The sequence below is a fragment of the Rhinolophus hipposideros genome, assembly GCF_964194185.1.
Source record: "Rhinolophus hipposideros genome assembly, chromosome: 16".
NCBI classification, from domain to species: domain Eukaryota; kingdom Metazoa; phylum Chordata; class Mammalia; order Chiroptera; family Rhinolophidae; genus Rhinolophus; species Rhinolophus hipposideros.
In genome coordinates this window covers 1,851,290-1,866,928 of record NC_138062.1, presented here as the reverse complement: position 1 = coordinate 1,866,928, position 15,639 = coordinate 1,851,290, and positions in this window count along the sequence as shown.

Here is a 15,639-nt window from a genome sequence, read left to right as displayed (position 1 = left end):
AATACTTAAGCAGACTCCTCCTGTGTCTCACCGACATTTAGGCAGCATTAAACATTAGACAAAATTTAACATTACATGATAAACTGTTCTTGATGCAACAATCGTAACATTGACATATGTTGTTATAAATCATGACGTCCTCTTGTTTTAAAGCATCATTAATGAAAAACACTATCATTTCAACAAGATTTATATCAATTAAAAATATTTATGGTCTCTAAGTCAAAATTATTTTTGTGAGAAACCTTATACAGTACTAAAGTCTAAAATTTGGGAGCACAATTCATCTTATCATTCATTATAATTTTTTTGCAATTAGAGGATATTTTCATAGGAAAAATAATGGTCATTTGTACATTTGACACACTTAGAGGAACAAAATCACACGTTTTACTATAGTTTCATTATTTTTCTTTAAAATATTTAACCTGATAAATTGCAATGTAATAGATGTCATATTAGCGTCAAAATAATGTTGGTATTTTTTGCTGCCATAAAAGACTGACCTTTTAAGTTGAACTGTGAGTAACTGCAACTTAGTAACGTGGATGGTATTTGGGAGGTAATCAGTATGTGAATATGCAAGTAGTCACGCCTCTGCCAAACTGTCAGTTCACGGAACTGCCTTGTGGCAAAACCAGTATTAATAGCTAAGAGTCCTTAATGCCCCAGGGCTCAGGATAATCAGCTGTGCCAGGCTCTGTGACTGCACCTCTGCCAACTTGCGAATACATCATTTAAATGAGCATCATAAACAGATAGAAGTGTAAGGTGTTTCTGTCTTCAGAGCCTTCTGTCAAGAATTAGAAGCTGGCTTGTTTGGGGGAAAGTGAAAGCTAAATAGACGCCCTCTTAAAAATACAATGGATGAATAGCATGCCTTACTGGAGAAATAGAGATTAGACCACGATTCAATTCCACCTGGTCTTGAAACAATATGAAAATAACATCGCCATCTCTAATCCCAAATATCCCCAAACCTAAACCATTTTTAGGTAAGACATAGTCTTCAGAGTTCACTAAATTTCAAGAGAATGTAAAATCTATTGTCCGGCTATGACAAAATGGTGGCATGAACAGATCGTCTATTTCCTCATTATTTTATCTTATACTTTTGTAACCCACCTGTTCCTTCCTGATAATACCTATGCTTTGTATCGAAAAATACATTTATGTTTCAATACTATAGGCAGAAAGACATTTTATTTTTACTGGTACAGCAAAATCATTACTAATCCTAAAATATAAATATATAAATTTATTACAAATTAATACTCAGGATTTAAAGCTTTTTAAAACTATCAATAATTCATGGGCAAAATATTCATTGATTTTTATTAATTTTCCAATAATTAAAATACAGATTTTAAGACAATAAGGAAGAAAAATATAACAGTACACAGTAGCTTCAATTTTGAAGTGGCATGCTCACTTTATAACTTTTAACTAGTGGTGTTTCATTATGAATATATAAATAATTGCATGTACACAGCCAAATTTCCAGTTATTATATGGAAGCCAATGAAAGCCAGCAACTCCAATTTTACTTCATTCACTCAGAGAATCTTCAACAGGAAGTTGAAACTGTTGCTTAATTTGCAGCCTTTCCATTTCTACCTGCCAGCAACAGCTGGGCTATCACTCATAACCCTCTCCAGTGAAACTCAAGTTCATGGCCAAGTCAATAATTATAGAATCAAATGGAACATCAGTTTCCGTCCAAGACTTAATTTGGCAGTATAGTACTCTGAAAAATAAGACCCTCATATATTATAGCTACGATCTCTGATTTACTCTCTTACTAATGTTTCTGCCCAAGTTACTGTAAATTATGTTTCCATTAATATGGCAATGTAATTTAAAAATGAGTTTTGATAGTAATCCCCACACTTAAAAAGAACTGCTGTATATTACTTGGTTGCTTATGGTTAATTTTTTACAGATAATATTTTCAATCTCATCACCTGAACAAATAATACGGCAAAATTCTGTTTTACTTTTGCAAATTCCTAATAACTTATTTTTCGTTTTGAAGTTGGATCTGTTTCTTTATGCCTTCTACTTTTATATATATTTTTTCTCAGTTCCAGATTAATTCAAAAGTTTTTTTTTGTTTTTTTTTAGATAGACAATCTTCACACATAAAAAATGGATTTGTCTCACTTTAGGGTTCTATAAAACAAATGAACTGATGCTCGCGTGGCTGAATTCCAAGAATGTCAATGCTCTCTCTCTCTTGCGCTGTAATTGTTGGTGATTCTCCTAAATGGTAAACTTCTAAAGGAAATCCAGTACTGCAGACCACTTGGGATATATCTAAATTATATTGGTGGTTATTGCTGCCTCGGATTCGAACAAGCTTTTCATAACCACAAGGCATCTTGTACTAATCTCTGCATCTCACTGTTGGTCCTTCTCAATTCCTGGTCAAAGAGCGAGGAAATGTTAACTAGGCCCAATAGTAGTAACTTACAGAGCATATTTTATTGTTAAAATATAAATATTACAATGTTGTAAAATATGTGCTCATTAAGTCAATATTTGTAGTCAACTTTGTATCTGGATTATTTTTCTAAATCTATAAATTTCCCCAATGTGCCAGCTATTGCACATTTTAAAATAGTGCCTGGCTTGGCAATGTTTCAGTCATTCCACCCACAAAGCAATTACAAAATAAACACACTTAACTAATGAAAAATGGTGTTCATCTAAAAAAAAATGAACAATTTAGAATGTGGTAATAAAATGTCCCAAAGAAAAAGTCATTTAAATATAATTAAACATCTTTTTAATCATATTTATAAAAATATTACAAATTAGCCACTGAACTGATCATTTCTTAGTCAAGTTCTTGAACTAATGAATATATTGTGGGATAGACATAATTTAATCATGACGGTCCATGTTAAGGAACTGACCAATTCCTATATAAAGCGCTTCTCTACATGATCACAAGTTCTCCTTCCGTTCCTTCTGTTTTAATTTGTATGTTTTTCTTCTTCTACTCATCTTCCTCCTTTGGATTCTTCTCTTTCTTCTTCTTCTCCTTCTCCCCTTTTTCCTTTTATTTCTCTTCCTCCTCCTTCTCTCCTTCTCCTGCTTCTTAACTACAAACATACACCTTTTTTAAAGGTGATTACCTTGTTGATCAGAGAGGAAATTAGCATATTAATGGAAGCTAAAGGTTTTGCATAAGTCACATAATAAGAATAGGGGAACAAAAATGTCATAATGACCAAGAACATAAATGAAATAAATAAAAGCCAACTAAAGATGGCTCTGAAAGAAAAGATATCTCAGTGGTGTCTAGTAGATGTGAAAAAAAGAGTCAATCACAGTGAAGGTAAAGGCTGTAAAAAAAAAAACAAATTGGGGTATTTTTGTGGCTTTTTGATTAAAGTTATCAATAGTTTCTTTTTGAAACCCAATCAAAATACAGAGTTTCAAATAAACATTTCACATCCTTCCAAAGATAATCAAGACAACTATTTACGTGAACTAAGCATCAATCAAATATGAAAGCTAATATGCAGCTGAAAGGAAGTAGGCAGAAATAGAGATGATATAAATAGCGGAATAAAACATGACACTCCATAGTATCTTCTGAATAAAGTGCATATATTGCATTCACACAAAGATGGTGTATACAAAGATAATAGATGCTGAAAAAATGCATGCTGTGAGAGATGAGAATAAAGTCATCCTTTACCAAATAGAATAGAAAGAGTGAAAAGATGACAAACTTTGAGGATTACTCTAGAAGTTACAGTAATTGAATACTAGAAGTTTCATTATTTCAGAAATATAAAGCAGATAAAACAGAAAGGAAGAAATAATTTTAAGGAGTGAGGAATACACCTGAAACTTCTGTAAGTGATGAAATTCAGCTTTCAGAATCCAAAGAACATCTAGAAAAAGAAACAACAAAAAAAATATTCTCCACAAGGTACTTTAGTGTAGAATTCTTGGAAACAAACAAACAAAGAGTTACATAATGTTAAAATTATGTTCATAGAAAAGACAAAGAATCAGCCACAGACTTGAAGAAAATATTTGCAGAGCACACAGATTTTAAAGGACTTGCCTCTGAAAATGTATAACAAATACTTAAAATTCAATAATAAAGAGAAAAAACAATCCAATTCAAAATGGGCAAAATATATGAACAGACACTTCAAAAAGAAGATACAAAATGGTAAATAGGCACCTGAAAACATGTTCAACATAATTTTTATCAGGCAATTGGAAATTAAAATGACTATGAGAGATATCTAAATATCTAAAAAAATGGCTATAAAACAAAACCAAACAAAACTGTACTACCAATTGCTGGCAAACATAGAATAGCGGGAGCTTTCGTTCATTGCTGGTGGGAATGCAAAATGGTACAGCCACGGTGAAAGACAATTTGGTAGTTTATTTTAATGCTAACCATAGCCTTACCATAGAATCCATTAATTGAACCTCTAAGTATTTACTAACTGAAGTGACAGGTTATGTCAACACAAAAAACTACGTAGTAGCTTTATTCATAATCACCCAAAACTGAAAGAAATCAAGATATCCTTCAATAAGTGAATTAATTAAGAAGAAAAAGAAAGAAAAATGGGTACATCTGTACACTGGGAGTATTCACCCATAAAAAAGAATGAGGTATCAAGCTATGCAAAGACATGGATGAATCTTTAATGCATATCACTAAGTAAAACAAGCCCATTCTGAAAGGCTATGTGCTATGTGATTCCATTTATATGACATCCAAAAAAGGCCACGCTATGGAAACAGTAAAAGGATGAGTGGTTGGTTGCCAGCGGTCCAGAGGGGACGGAGGATTGAATATACAAAATACAGGAATTTTTAGGGCACTTGTAACTATCCTGTATAATACTGTAATTGTGGATACATGACACTAGGCATATGTCAACAGCCATAGAATTTGAAGCACACAGAGTGAACCTTAATGGATGGAAACTAAAAGAAATAATTTTGTGGGTCAGGAAATGACAGGGTGGGATGCATAATGAGAGAAAACCATTTAACTGCCTTATGCCTGTGTGCAGCTTCCTCGCTGAAGAAAATGGGAGAAAAATGCTGGCTTAAGAAACTTTGCAAATGAACAGTCTGAAAAAGTAAAGGCCAATTAAACTGCACATAAACGCTGTAGTTTGGCTGCTATACTTTTGCACAGTGGAGGCCCTGGTTGACATTCTGACAACCTGCTATAGTGTACACTAGATTGAACAACTCAGTGAGTGGAGAGGTCAATAGGCAGAGCCAGGTATCTCACTGTTGGGCTCAGAATTCATATGACTCCAAGGAGGGCAACACTAATTTATGATGCCTAATATACAAATTATTAATTGTTAACTCAGATATGCTATTGACATTAGAATTAAACAAACAAATACCGCTCCTGGAGATTCTTGTATTTTTAATTGGAATCTTATAGGCATCGAGTAAACTTCATGGATGTTACATGTATGTACTGTATGGTTAGATAAGATTTCACACACAAATACCCTTAGGTAACCACCCCTAAGATCAAGATCTATGACATGTGAAACTCCACAAAAGCTTCTCTCATGTCACATTGCAGTCTGTAAAACACCTGCAGACGTAGCTGCTATTTTGACTTCTATCAGCAGAGATTTCTACTTTTTTTTAAATCTTCATATAGGTGTGATTACACATTATATACTGTTTTGCGTTGGCCTTTTTCTGTTTTTGCATTTTTATGTGGATCAACCCACATTGTTAATGTAGTAAAACTGTGTTATTTTTTATTGAGTTTAATGTTCCATTGTATAAATATATCGTAATTTATTTACCTTAGTGTTGATGGAGATTTGGTGGTTTCACCTTTGAGGTTATTATAAACAACAAAAATAAATTAAATCACACACTATTTTCTTCATGACTCTGGTGGCCACAGATGATTGATTTGTTGCATATATAGCTTGGAGGAGGATGGATGGATCACAAGGTAGGCGTGTATTTAGCATTAGTATAAACTGCTGTACAGTTTTCCAAAGTGGTTCTACCAACAGGCACTTTCAAAAGCAGCACATCAAAGTCCCAGTCATTCCATATTTTTATCAAAGTCAGTTTTGTCATTTCTTTTTACAATTTTAGCCCTCTGATAGGTGTATACCATTGAGATTTTACTTCATAGTTTCCTTGTGACTAATAATATTTGAGAGCCATTACAGATGCTTACAGGGATTTTGTATTTATTCTTTGTGAAGTGAGAGAGAGTTCAACTACTTTGTTCTTTTTTCCCATTGAGTTCTCTGACCATTTATTATTGATTTGAAGCTGTACCTTATATATTCTAGATATGAGCCTTTTTACTCACATAATAATGCTTTTTGGTGAATGAAATTCTCAATTTTAATGAAAAACTCATAAATGTCTTCTTTTATAGCAATCTTTTTATGGATTGCAAACAAATGTATCTTAATACTAAATTCAAAATATTAATTGCATGACTCATCTTAAGCCCAAAGAAAGCATTTGTGGTATTTGAAATTTTGAATCAAATGACTTTTGATATTGTTAGATAGGTCTCATATCCCTTGGACAATTTATACAAAATAATGGCTCCAAAATATGTCTACACTCTAATCCTCAGAACTGTGGAATACGTTCATTTAATGGCAAAAGGGATGTTGCAGATATTATTAGACTTAAATATCTAGAAATGGAATAATATCATGAATATTCCAGATGAGCCCAATCTATCACAAGTCATTGAAAAACAAAGACTCTTTCCTATTTACAGAGAACCAGAGATATAGCAGCACGAGAAAAACTCTGCTCACCACTGCTGACTCTGAAGATGGAAGGAAGGACCTTTAGTCTAGGGAGGCAGGAGGTCCTAGAAGCCTGGAAAGTTGTTTTAATTTGTTACAACAAACAAATATGCACACACACACACAGAGGGTGCCAAAAAATGTATACACATTTTAAGGAAGAAAGAAACTGTGTTAAAATTACACTGACGGTTACCACTTTGAGCACCTCTCATAATTGCAGAAGTCAAACGTGATTTGTATTTGTCTTTTGTTATCAGTATATTTTGAGTATTACAATTTTAATACAGTGTTTTCCTTTCTTAAAATGTGTATACTCTTTTTGGCACCCACCCTCTGTATATGCATGTATGTATGTATGTACATGTAAATTATGCATATATTTAATTTATCTACACTTTCACATATAATGTGTTATACTTATTCAAAGATCATGTCATACTGTCCCTAATTTCTCTAAACACGGAGTAAAAACATTCATGTTTGATATGTCACAGGATCAACTCTAATGTTTTCCAAAATGTTTCATGAATAATATTTGCAGAATAAATATGGTGGTTGTTACTATTCTTTTGGTGATATTACGTTGACGAAACACAGGAACTCTGTATGATTTTAGATAGTATGCAATCTGGAATATAAGCTAAAACATGAACATTGTGAAATGTTTTGAAAAATGTTCAAAGTAATTTCAGGATGCTGTGGTAAAGGCAAGTGAGAACAGATGGCGGATAGTGGATCTCATCAATCTCAGTTACTTGGACTGAAATACAACTTCTAAAATAAAGAAGAGTAACTCATCAAGATAGAGAAAAAGTCATTAGGTTCAGAATAATTCTATCAATTTGATTTTCCATTCAGAAGCTTACTACCAGGCCACAGTGTGCCGGCAGGCTATCCTAAGCAAGCAGTTGGTCTTGGTTTCTCAGACAGACCTAAAGCTCAGTTAGACTATCTCAGTCTACTCTGCTAGGCTCCTGCTAAAATATATACATAGCTCAATAACTCAAATAGGTAAATTTATGCAACTACACTTTTTATAAAATATCATGCAATTGTATAAAAATATATACAGAACAATCATTAAGAAAATAAAAAAAGATTAATATAGTTAAAACACCTTTGAAGGGATTAAAATGGTAGACTAGAAAATATTTATTTAAAGCTAAAGAAGTAGTAAAGGTAAAAGGAAAAAAATATATAAGACATAAAGAGACAAAAAGCAAAATGGCAGATGTAAATCCAACTATGTAAACAAAATCCTTAATTATGAATTCTTAATCTATCCATTAAAAGATAGAGACTGTCAGCCTGTAAGTATATAAGACAAACGAAAACCAAGATCCCACTATATGCTTTCTACAGGATAAACACTTTAGATTCAATATACTAACAGGTTGAAAATAAAAGGATGAAAATATATATCACGCAAATGGCAACCTTAAGAAAATTGGAATGGCTATGCTGTTATCAGACAAGGTAGACTTAAAACAAAAAAGTCATTATAAAGAACATTATTAAAAATGATAATAGAGAAAATTCATCAGGAAGATATAACATTTGCAAAAATATATGTACATAAAAACAAAGCCCCTAATTATATGAAGTGAAAATTGAGGGAAATACAAATACATGGAGAATTGAGGGAGATAGACAACCCAACAATAACAGTTGATTCCTATATTAGATGTTCAATAGTCAACTGGACAACTAGTCAGAAGATCACTCTATAAACTATAAACTAAAACAGACATAAATAAAACATTCCACCCCAAAACAGAATAGAGATTGTTCTTCAGTACAGGGAACACAATCTGGCATAGACCAAATCCTCGGTCATAAAACAAGTTCTAATTATTTTTAAAGGATTGGGATAAGACAATGTATATTCTAAAACCATGACAGAATAGGGATTGAATAACAGAAAGAAGAAAAAAAAAAAAAAAAACTATGTGGAAATGACATAAGACATTCCTAAAAAACCAATGGGTCGATGAAGACATCACAACAAAATACCAGAAAACACTTGGAGATGAAAAAGGAGCACATCAAAACTCATGGGATGCAATTAAATCAGTGCTTAAAGAAAACTGTATACCGTATTTCCCCCCAAATAAGACCTAACCAGAAAATAAGCCCTAGCGTGATTTTTCAGGATAACATCCCCTGAACAGAAGCCCTAATGCGTGTTTTGGAGCCAGAATTAATATAAGACCCGGTCCTATTTTCAGGGGAACATGGTAGCTGTAAGTCCATATATTAAAAAACAAACAAGTTCCCATTGTGGGAAGACACCAGCACATCCAGCGAGTGAAATGATTTAGACGACGTGTCAACACTTTAAATTAGATGTCAAAATGCAGGACATTATCAGACCTCCATTACTATCAACAATTTATGAAATTATCTAGTTGATGCATTACTATTTTAAATGATTTAAATGAAGACTTTATTTTAGATAAAGTCTTTACTCTTTCCTTCCCAACATGTTTTACTCAATGTATTAAGTATTGTTAAAAGTAAAATTCAACATCTATTTAAGTTCTCGTAAATGCCTACTCAAAAAACACTTCTCTGAAACATCAGAGTGAGGGAAAAGAAATATTTCCCATGTGTAACATATTTCATAAAATATGTATTTCATAAAATTCACAACTCCTTTTGTAAATCAACTAAGAAGAGAAACGTTTCAAAAACTATCTTGATTCTTGGAGGCGAGAGATTTGTTGGTTTAAAATCTGGATAGTTGAGGTGAAATTCAACTTAAGAAAGTGTGGGCCCCTGGGGAGTGGCAGGTGATGGTTCCCTATTCTGTGACTTGCTCAGGTGACACCGGTTGACAACACCACGTAAACTCCAGGTCTGCATTATAATTGGGTGCTTGTCCTCGAATGCATCTGACCCCGAACGTCTAGTGGCCCGGTGGTGGTTGAATACGCGCGTTGACTTACCAGAGGCATCGGCCACAAAGGAGCTGGTCGCCACAGCCCTCCGCCAGAACCCTGAAGTTTCCGCAGTGGCCTGAGTAGGTTCAGATGGTCTCAACACTCAATGGCCTCTCAGAGCTGCGACCTTGAAGTGCTCCGAAGGCAACGGTGGGCAGAGCACACCGTCACAAGCCTGGGGAGGACCAAGGATCCCCTGAGAGCCTCGGGCCCAACAGCGCTGGTCTCGCGAGAACCCGGGTCCACGGGGCTCAGGTCTCGCGATAGCCTGCTCTGGAGACCACTTGGGTCTCGCGATAACTGGGGTGCTTTAAAAGCCAGGGTCTGATCCCAACACCCCCAGACAGATCATGTCTGAGAGCTGCTCTCACGGGCTTCAGGTGAGTAAATAGTGTTCCTCTACTTTCATCATTCTGTTTATAAGTAACATTTTTGTTCTGAAATTCTGTGGAAAAGGAACTAAAGAAACCACCGAGCCTATGTTTCTTCAGGGAAGGACTAGAATGCCTTGGCCAAGGGCTTTTGTAGGAATATTTTCATAGACCACTGCATCATGGAAACATATTTTTAAACTTGAAATGTGTACTATGCTTCTAGGGCAGGCAAGTGGCTTCTTTGTTTATTTTAACTTATGGGGTGACATTGGTTAGTCAAATTATATATGTCTCAAGTGTACGATTTTGTAATATGTCATCTATATGTTGCATCGTGTGGCTTCTTGTATGACACGTTAGCAGTAAAAACATTGTTGAAAAACATGCAGGCAAACCTTGGAGACATCACAGGTTCGGTACCAGACCCCTGCAATCAAGCACGATTGCTGGTAAAGCCCGTTGTCATCATCTGCTGGTGCAGGGTCTTGCCTTCAGTTTGTAAAAAAGGTAACATGTGGGCACAGTAAAATGAAGTGCAGTAAAAGAGGTGTGCCAGTATTCAGATTTAATAATCATTCTGGACATGCCTTCTTTTCAAAGTAAAGGTCATTCTGCATTTGCTATGTGACAGAGGTCAAATGTTTCTTTAATTTTCCTTACGGTTATTTGATTGTTCCAGCACCATTAAAAAAAAGGCTAACTATCCCCTGTGGCTTTTCCTTGTATATTGTCAAAAAATAATTGACATCTGTATGTGGATCCATTTCTGGACAACCTGTTTGGATCCCGTGATTTCTTTGTACTCACAGCAAAATAATAGCCTCTTAATGTAGTGTGATAGGATGTTTTGAAATTTAGTAGAATAAATCCACTAGGATCATCTTCAAGATAGTCTGTTTAGGCTATTCTAGATCAATTTTATTTATATTTTAAAATCACTTTGTAAATTTTCACCTAAAATGAAGGTGTTGAAACTGGGATTATGTTGAATCAATATAACAATTTGGGGAGAATTGACATCTTAATGGTATTCAGTCGGTGATCAATAAATACGATATGCAGCTGCATTTAATTGTCTTTATAAATGTCCCTCAGCAACATGATCTGAACATTTGACTGATAATTTACATATTTGAGATTATTTTAAATGAAATTTTAAATTGCATTTTCAGTTTTATGGTGCTAGTATATTGAAATATTGATTTTTATGTATTGATTTTATATCTACCGTTTCCCTGCAAATAAGACCTAGCCAGACGATCAGCTCTAATGCCTCTTTTGGAGAAAAAATTAATATAAGACCCAGTATTATATTATACTACATTATATTATATTATATCATATTATATTACATTATGCTATACTATTCTATATTATATTATGTTATGTTATACTATACTATATTATATTACATTATATTATATTTCATTTTATTAATTATATCAATTATATTATATATATTATATTATATTATATTATATTATATTATACTATACTATACTATACTATATTATATTATATTATATTCCCGGTCTTATATTGTATAAGACCGGGTCTTATAGTAAAATAAGACCAGATCTTATATTAATTTTTGCTCCAAAACATGCATTAGAGCTGATTGTCCGGCTAGGTCTTGTTTTCTGGGAAACATGGTAGGAATCTCACTTAATTCCATTTTGAATATTAATAGTTCACTTTATAGATTTTGGGGGATTTTACAAATAATCATGCCAAATGCACAAAATCTCTGTCTTTTAAATATTTATTTTGTTTTATTACACTCTTTAGGAATTCTCTAATAATGATAAACCAAAGAATAAATGGAAAAACATCCCCATATTTTATGTGTTTAAGAGAACAGACTTTATAATTAACCATTAAATATAAGATACCAGTAGTTTATTTGTAGATAGTTTTTATGAGTTTTGGGGGAAAATTGCTTCTAATCCTAGTTTACTGGGGATTTTATCATAGTGTGTCTTAAATTATATCACTTTTTTTCTTTATTTTTGATGGCTATTTTCGTTTTTTTCTTTTTTTTTTCTGTTAAATTGATTTTTAACAAATGATAAAACACTTGCATTCTTGAAATAAACGGCACTTGAGATGCTCCTTACTGGTCTTTTGTTCAACTAAGAAGTATGTTAAAATGTCTAAAATTGTTTGTGGTTTATTTCTCTTTCCCTGGTGTTTTTTTTTTTTTTTTAAAGTGTGTTTTGAGTTCATACTATTAATATATTTCCTGTTGGTTGGCCTTTTTTCATTTTTATGAAATGTTCCTTTGTGTCTAATACTTATTGCATTTAAATCTACTTTGTGTGACATTAGTATAGACATTTAAATTGGTTAGAATTTTCAGCTTCTAACTTTCTAACTAATTGTGTCCTTGTTTTTAAACTATATATGCTGTAAACAGAATTTGAGTGTATTGTGTTTTTTATCTAGTATGACATACTTTAGCTTTTCATTAAAGGATTAAATCCATTCATAATGAGTATAAATTACTAAAATACTTGGGTTACATCTACCATTTCCTGTGTTTTTATTTTCCTTTTTTATCCCACCTGTTATTTGCTGCTATATTTCTCATTTGTTAACTTTAGTATTATGTCTTTTCACTTTAGTTTTGAATGCATTTGCTTTATATAAATATTTTACTTCTTATTCCAGAGACTAAATCCGTCACTTGTAGTCCCCCTTAACATAGTTTAATTCCACATTGACCCATTCTATTTTTTTCCATTATTTGTCATAAATTTTACTTCTTTATATTTGGAAAATCACACAAGATGTTGTTATAATTGCTGCTACAAACCATCACTATACTTTTATATTTAATAATATCTTTGCCTATTTTAGCATATGTTATTCTTTCCTATTCTGTGCTTTCATCTGGAATTACTGAATTTATCCTGAAGAATGTCCTATACCCTCTCTTGTAATGTAGGCCTGTTGGAAAAAAGAAAAAAAATCAACATGATTTTTTTGTCTGTTTATTAATGTGCTCATTCACTTTTACTTTGGGGAACTATTTTGCTAGGCACAGAGTTCTAGGTTAGTGAGTGTGCAGGGATAGCTCTTGCTTTTATTGTCATTTCCAGTAGTTTAAAGATGTCATTCCAGTGTCTACTGCCTCCAAATTTTCCACTAAGAAAAGCAATCAGCCTTTTTGTTGCTACTCTGAAGTTATTGCATCTTTTAACTTTGGCTGTTTTTAAGGTTTTCTTCATGTATTTGGTTTTTAGCATTCTAACTATGATGTGATTGACTTTGATTTTGTTCTACTTTGTATTTACCAAGCTTCTTGAATTTGTTGGTCATGATATTTATCATTTTGGAACATTCTGTCATTACCTCTTCAAATATTGTTTCTGTCCTATTTATAATCTTCTGAGATACCAGTTCACACATTCTACACTATTTTATTGTACATATTATAAGCACACTGACATCATATTGCCCAAAATGAAAATAAAATCTTTAATGGACAGGAACCTACTGAGGGATTAGCTGCAGTGGAGAAAATGTTTACAGAAAATGTGGATGAAACATTCCAGAGGTAACAGGAGGTCACGTTAATGAAACTGAGCAGCAGGAAAATGTCTAGGAGAAACGCTGGTCAAGGAAGAAAAGTTTTTCTGTTTTCCAACTTTCATAGAGATTTAATTATGGTTTCTCTACAAACTCACATACAAATTCCTTATTGACAGGAATAAAGTGGTGGCAGGAAAATAAAAATAATGTATGTTAAGAAACATTTCAAGTACTGGGCATATATATACACTGAGCTCTGCTCAACACACATCATTTTTATCAAAAGTAAATCAAAACTAAAATTTCAGGCTCTTTATATTGCGTAATTTTTTTAAATGTATTAAATATGACTGGAAAATCTAATTTAGAAATACATTTAATGGAATTTTAATTGGCACTAAGGATAACATTAGTGTAAGTTGTGAATTTTCCTTTTCTTTCTGTGGTATTGGCTTTTATATATATCGTGCACCTGAAAAAAGAAGTCTAAACAAAGTAAGAAATCTTGAATTACTTTAACTTCTTCAGAATAGTTTACCATGTAGTAACAGGAAATTTACAGAATTCTAAATTCAGGAAATTTAGAATTCTAAATATAAAGTCATCTTTCCATGAGAGGAAAAAAGAATGTGGTAACATTATTCTTGGTATTTAAAATAATTTAGCCAATGTTACACACATATTTTAGTATTTCAAATGTCACCATGAAAATGTTAATTTTGGTATTTTCCTTATATTTTACCTATTGAGATACATATTTTTCAGTACTCGAAGCTGAACAATTAAACAATAACAAAGTATTTCAATTTGAAAGTTATCAGTGGTAACTACCAAGTTGGGTTTCTTTACAACCCAAAATGGAGACGCCCTGTACCACATGGTAATCTGAGGATTGGTTTTATAATGATGTGTTTGGCCTTCAAACTTTTACAAATCTTATTTCTGAAACATTATGAGTTTTTCAGCAAATGAAAATATAATGAGAACATTATATATTTCCTCAGAGGAAAGCTTCTCTTGAATTTTATAGCAGACATTTTTTTGAAAACCATTTTTAAACACTGATTCAAGCAAAAATCACATTACGTAGAGCCCTCACTTTCCATATATACTTCATTGTCTTAATGTGCCTTCCTCCAATATTTTCCTCTAATACCCTTTATTGTGTTTCCTTTTCTTAATCCTCCATGTTATGGACACAGTATTTAGGGCTTTAATCTCCCTTTGCTCAATGAAGGGTTTTCGGGCTATGTCTTAGATTCTGAAATCAGAAAAATGAATTCAGAGGTGATATAAGGGAAGACTTGCACAACATTACTGTACCTCTCTCTTCATTGAGTTAATATTTTACTTGGGACATTTTCAATATAAGTGTTTTACTTTTGATTTCTGATCCAATGGGATGACTTTTAATAGACAGAGTGGGGGACAGATAGAAAGAATAGGAACATTTCCATGTAATAGTGGGAAAGCTAACTTTGGTTAGGTCTAACTTGGTGTCATTCCATTAATGTGTTTACAGTGTTGCTTGTTTTGTGTCCATCCATACAGATTTTGTTCTGACTATACTCTATGCCCATGTAGGCATTAATCTGATTTAAAATGCTTTTGTGAAGCATCAGAATTATTGGTTAAAAGTTAATTCAGTAGTGGGAGGAATCTAGGTCAGGAGACTATGGGTGGTACAGAGTTAGTTACCTCCCTGTATCTGTAATACGAGCGTATGTGTGTGAATATAACGTATAATGCATATATACATACACATGTAATACAGATATTATACTATATATTTTAATTTGCATATGAGGAAATTCAGAGTTCAAAAATTTAACTTCATCATGTATCTAATAAATTATATAAATTGGGTTTGACCAGAATGGTACAGTTGATATTCCCCGGAATATACTAATTAAATTCTTTATTCTTTACTTAAGTTTCTTATGTGTAAAATATCTTGATCTCATTATAAGAATT